The 6,000-nt window shown below is 37.5% G+C and overlaps 1 non-coding gene across 1 annotated transcript; it reads left to right on the top strand.

The window, feature by feature from the left end:
• The first annotated feature begins 1,507 nt into the window (after positions 1–1,507).
• On the top strand, positions 1,508–1,691 carry LOC137270352 (U2 spliceosomal RNA). The gene has a single exon (XR_010955282.1). It is a non-coding gene; the product is annotated as a U2 spliceosomal RNA (small nuclear RNA).
• The last annotated feature ends 4,309 nt before the right edge of the window (positions 1,692–6,000 follow it).

Raw genomic sequence — 6,000 nt, 5'->3', positions numbered from 1 at the left:
TGGGGGTTTGGGTGTAGTTCACATCCAATCAAAATTATATTCTTTTTATTTAAAGCACATTCAAAATCTTTTGCATAATTCTTCAACTAAGTGGACATTTTTTGCAAAATATTGGTTAGGAATGTCTTTACGTCACTATTGTCCTACTTTTGCTTCACTATTATTTCCTCATTCTGAGACGATGCCATTATTGTATCAGACGTGTTTATTGGCTTTAAGACAGTTTGAAGCTGTCAATTCAAATTATTTGATAGATATGTTTCGGTTTACATCAAAACAGTACTATGCTTGTTTATTACAAACTGTTGTGGAAAATAAAGTTGAAACGTTGTATCCACGTATTCCTTTTCAGCAGGTTTGGCTTAATCTACACAACTCCTTCGTGGATCCACTTTCGAAATCGGTCAATTATCGTCTCATCTATGATTCTCTCCCCTTGGGGTATACACTTTATACTCGGGGAATGTCTATCACTCCTAACTGTCCACTCTGTCGTATAGCAATAGAAACTTCTGACAATCTTTTCATCTATTGCTCGTGTGTTGATGTTTTGTGGGATATCGTTTTCCAGTGGTTAGATCAATTGTCTTTTGGCTTATTGGAAAGATCTAACGAAGTCATTCGGTTTAATTTGGTTCCTAAAATTCCAAATTCTTATAAAAAATCATTATGCATTTACCTTTTAACTTTGGCAAAATATACAATTTTGCTTATTCGGAATTCAAATAAATTTGAGCACAGAAAATTAAATGGAAATGATATCATGTTGCGTTTTCTATGTTTCCTTAGGACACGTGTCAAGGTTGACTTTTGTCGCTTTCCGCTATCTGTCTTTTCCTGGTACTGGCTTTCAACTTCAGTATTTGGTAAAATCAATCCCGATCATTTATTAGAATTACATATTTAACTTAATAGATAAATATATGCACATACTTTTGCTCTAACTGACTGACACTTTGTAGCCATAATGTGGCATAAAAGTTTGTGAATCTATCTATATATTATGTACGCTTCATTTGAGTTTATTGGTTTACGTACGCTTCATTTACCCTTGTTTCCTTTTCGAATGCTTCATTTATGCTCGCTTCATTCAGTTCATACTTCATTTGATCTTTATATTGTAAATATGTATTGTGCATGTAGCCAGGTTTTGGCATGTGTAGCATTTTACATAGTGATGTTGTGCATGTATATTGTTTGTATAGTGTGATGTATATAGTATGTGCATGTTGATGATTCTTTATATATATATATGGTTTGATTGGTTGTCAGTTAGAATATGGCATGTTTGTTTGTATTTCTCGTTTGTTAATATATATCATGTATGCTTCATTTACGTGTGTTTCATCTAGATCTATCTTCATTTGATGTATATAGTGTGAATGTGTATTGCATGTAGCCAGGTTTGGCAATTTCCTCTTTTAGTTCTTTAGTTGTTAGCGCTGCAGGGCAAAACTTCTTTTTTGTGATATACTTTTAGGCCGAGCTTGTAAATTTGTTATATGCATTAAATTTTATCAAAAAGAAAAAAAAAGTATCTGTTCTTATCAGCTTAATATCTGATACGTGTCCTATTGGAGACATCGATATTAAACTGATTTTTGCAACGGGATGAGGTGCCACGGAGCTTGCTCCGCCCTCATCACGGGTTGACCCGGTATTGCAGTACCTCCGGGAATGGCTCACCACTCATAATACAATTCAAAAAATAGAACGCTTAACTTAGCCCTCTCTTTTCCACATATCATTTCCCTTTTTTAATCTCACTTTGCCTACCTTTTCGCGCGTCCGTTTCACTGGAGGCACCATGCAACCACTTCCAAACTGAAGAAATGGACCCATCCACTCAACCACATTGTACTCCGACCAAACCAAGCCCCGGGAAGTTCCTCAAAGTGATTTATTTTCCACTTGCAGTTTGTCTGTCCCAGTATCCAAGGACGTTGGCCATGGTGTCGCACGCCGGTAATAACGTCGTAGATTCTCACACCCTCACAACCACATTCTGCCCGATAACACACGTCTTAAGAGCCAGCTAACCCCTAGTAAGTGTTTTCAAGTGGTAAGGAGATACCAGAAACTTCGGCGCGTTTCCCCTGGATCAGTTTACATTGAAATTTCAAAATGTCTTTAACTTTCATTATATTTTTTAAATAAAACAACATTTGTGACTAAAGTTCACGTATCCTACCATTGTTTTGATACTTGCACTGTATTTAAGTTTAGTGGATTTAGTCCACGCGGTCAGTTGCACTGTTTGTTTACGCTTGTCTGGGGGTGACTGCACAAACTCCTCCAAGTGCTGTGTCCCCGCGCCTCGTTAATTAAGCGCCAATCCACCGGCTCATGGCGCTAGCTGCAGGATGCTTTTCCTACGTCGCCCCGACGTTTTAGCGCCTGCACTCTGTGTATTCAAAGGAATAAATAAGGTTATTTTAACATTTTGTTGCCTTCACAAAAATTGTCATATTTCATGTGACCTCTGGGTCTACCCCCATTGTTCTTAAGGACCATGGCCTATCATGCTGCAGTTGTGGAACCTGCTGTGCCGACCCGTTTCCTGGATCGGAGGACGATACATCAGACGGTTCGTATGAAATCTGCAATTAGAAATTTTGACAGGGAAAATGTGTTTGATATTATTCAACATGCAACCAATTCTTTCAATATGGAAACCAAAGGCGAATGGCACTTGGTTTGTGACGTTTAAGAACGAAAATAGAGTGCGATTACTGCTTTCAGTGGGCTCAGTATTTTATAGAGTGAGTGAGTGAGTGAGTTAACATTTAACGTCACATCGGCAATATTGCAGCCATATCGTGACGAGAACAAAATAAGTTATAGTAATGTTAGGATGAGAAAAGAGAAAAAGTAAAACCTGTCAGCGAAGGACAGTAAAAACACTAGAGTATCACAGAACATAAAACTAGCATTGAAAGTTAAAACATTGGATTTAAAGAAGACAATACAACATAAAACCGGGGCTATAGATCGCCAACAACTGAAGTAGATCACCATACTAAGGTCCATGGGGACTTACATTACTTCTGCTACCTGCATGAAACCTAGCTGGATTTACACCACCCCTTCAGCTATTGGCGATTATCCTGAAATTTAGCCATGACTTAAAAACAACAAATATTCTACGATTAAAAACTAGTAGTAGATTTAAATTGACTATGAGAGTATTGGACTTACGTACCCTCTCAGGAGGACAATAATTTTACAATACTTCAACCCCCGTTGAGGGTACAGCCACTAACAATCTAAGTTACTAATTTAAACTACCAATCATTAAAATACAACTATCTACAGAACATATCAATTACAATTCAATAAGAAAATCAATTTCTTTTAAAAATCCAAGAATTAAATGTGTACTAACTGTGCTAAAAAGATCCTTCATTGTTTTGACATTGAAATATATAGTTATCCCTTATGATGGAGAATTCAACAGTCAAGCAGGATATGCTTGACCGTGGTTCTCTCATCACAAGGGATACAAAACGGAGGATCATCACCTTTTAGTAAATAACTGTGGGTGTAACGCGTATGGCCAATGCGACCTCTTCAAATCTGGACTGACAGCCCAAGTGAGTGTAACCAATATAAGGTTTTATGGCATGTAATTTATTTATTCCAACTTGGGTGTCCCACTTCTTTTGCATCAGATCACGAATGTAAGTTCTAATGCTAGCTTTATAGTCACTGCATGGAATAAGTCGTGGTGTCACAGATTTGTTGAGTGCAGCCTTAGCAGCAAGATCGGCCATTGCATTCCCAGAAATACCGACATGGCTGGGTAACCAACAAAAGATGTCGCACTGCCAGTTGTAAGATCATTATACAATTCAATTATGTCAATTAAAAGTGGATGTTTACAAGACAAATTTTTAATAGCCTGAAGGCAAGAAAGAGAATCAGAAAAAATTATATACTGTACATGATTAGGATGTCTTTGAATATATTGAAGAGCCGTTAATATTGCGTTAGCTTCTGCAGTGAAAATGGAGCTGTTATCAGGTAATCGAGAAGATATTGTTCTGGATCCAATGACAGTGGCACAAGCAACTGTGCAACCATCCTTGGAACCATCTGTAAATAAGGATTTGTATGTACTATAATTATTTTTTAATTGCATAAACTCTTGTTTATATTGTAATTCGTTTGTGTCTGATTTTTTAAACTTTGTTAATGTGAGGTCAACTTGTGGCCTCACTAATTGCCAAGGAGGAGAAGACGAGAAGGCGCTATACTTTTCAGCTCAATGCCGGCAGCAGAAATGAATGGTTTAATTCTGTGCCCAAAAGGTGGAACAAGAGAACACTTTTTGATGTATAAATGCTCATAAAGAGGATCGAAAACACAGTTAAAAGCAGGGTTGGATTCGTTAGAGTATAGTTTTGTAATATATTGTAGAGCTAATTTGATACGGCGCTGTGTAAGAGATGGTTCATCGGCTTCGACATAGAGACTGTCAATAGGAGAAGTTCGGAACGACCAAAGACAAAGTCTCAGACCTTGGTGGTGGATAGAATCAAGGAGTTTTAGATTGCTTTTACAGGCTCCACCATAAATGATGGAGCCATAATCAAGCTTCGAACGGACAAGTGCACGGTATAGGTGCAGGAGAGTAGCTTGATCCCCTCCCCATTTTGAATTTGACACAACTTTCAATAGATCAAGTGCCTTCAGGCATTTAGTTTTCAAGTATTTGATATGCGGAAGAAAAGTTAAATGAGAGTCGAAAATCAAACCTAAGAACTTGGCCTCCTTAACGACTTTGATAGGAGTGCCATTTAAAAATAATTCTGGGTCCTTATGTGGTTTATACTTACGGCAGAAATGGAAGCAATTAGTTTTTGTCTTAGAAAATTTAAAACCATTCTCAAGACACCATTTATTTATTTTGTTTAAACATAATTGCAGTTGCCGTTCAATAGTATGCATATTCTTACCGCGACAGGAAATATTAAAATCATCCACGAAAAGTGATCCATCTATTGAATCGTTTAAAACCTTGGATAAACTGTTGATCTTGATACTAAATAAGGTCACAGACAAAATGCTGCCTTGCGGAACACCCTGATGCTGATTGTAATGATCAGACAGGGTAGAACCTACTCGGACTTGAAATTGCCTGCCTTGTAAAAATTGCGATATAAACAGAGGTAAACGACCCCTTAAACCGAAACCATGTAAATCCTTTAAAATGCCATGCTTCCAGGTGGTATCGTATGCTTTCTCGAGATCAAAAAAAGATCAGTACAGCATGTTGCTTATTGATAAATGCATTTTTTACAAAGGATTCTAAACGTACCAAATGATCAATGGTACTACGATTCTTCCTGAAACCACACTGAATATTTGTGATAAGGTTGTTAGTTTCAAGAAACCATGTTAATCGACTGTTTACCATACGCTCCATGGTTTTACAGACACAACTCGTTTAAGAACTTGGTCTGTAATTCGACGGATCAGTATGATCCCGGCCAGGTTTTGGAATAGGATCTACAATAGCATTACGCCAAGAAGACGGGAATTTTCCCTAAGTCCATATTGAATCAAAAATATTGAGCATTGTTTCCAAACATGATTTGGGCAAATGTTTCAGGAGCTGATAGTGAATATAGTCAGCTCCTGACGCTGTATCATGAGCTTGCTCAAGGGCAGTGTGTAGCTCATGTAATGAAAATAATTCATTATAGTCTTCGCCATTGTCTGAGGTAAAATTTATTCTCTTCTTCTCCTGCTGTTTCTGGTAGTGTTTAAATTCAGGTACGTAATTGGACGAAGAAGAATGTTTGGCGAGAGTTTCACCAAGCTTGTTGGCAATATCAGATTTATCAGTTAATACCCGGTCACCATCCTTCAGATGATGAACAGTAGATCTGGAACCTTTGCCCGTAATTCTTTGTATCATATTCCACACCTTAGACATGGGTGTACGGGAATTAATTTTGGAGACATAGTTCCTCAAAGACAGGCGTTTACTCTGTT

This window comes from Haliotis asinina, unplaced genomic scaffold (genome assembly GCF_037392515.1).
Source record: "Haliotis asinina isolate JCU_RB_2024 unplaced genomic scaffold, JCU_Hal_asi_v2 scaffold_55, whole genome shotgun sequence".
NCBI lineage: Eukaryota > Metazoa > Mollusca > Gastropoda > Lepetellida > Haliotidae > Haliotis > Haliotis asinina.
Note: the sequence above shows the minus strand (reverse complement) of the source record. Positions and strands in the feature narration are given on the sequence as shown.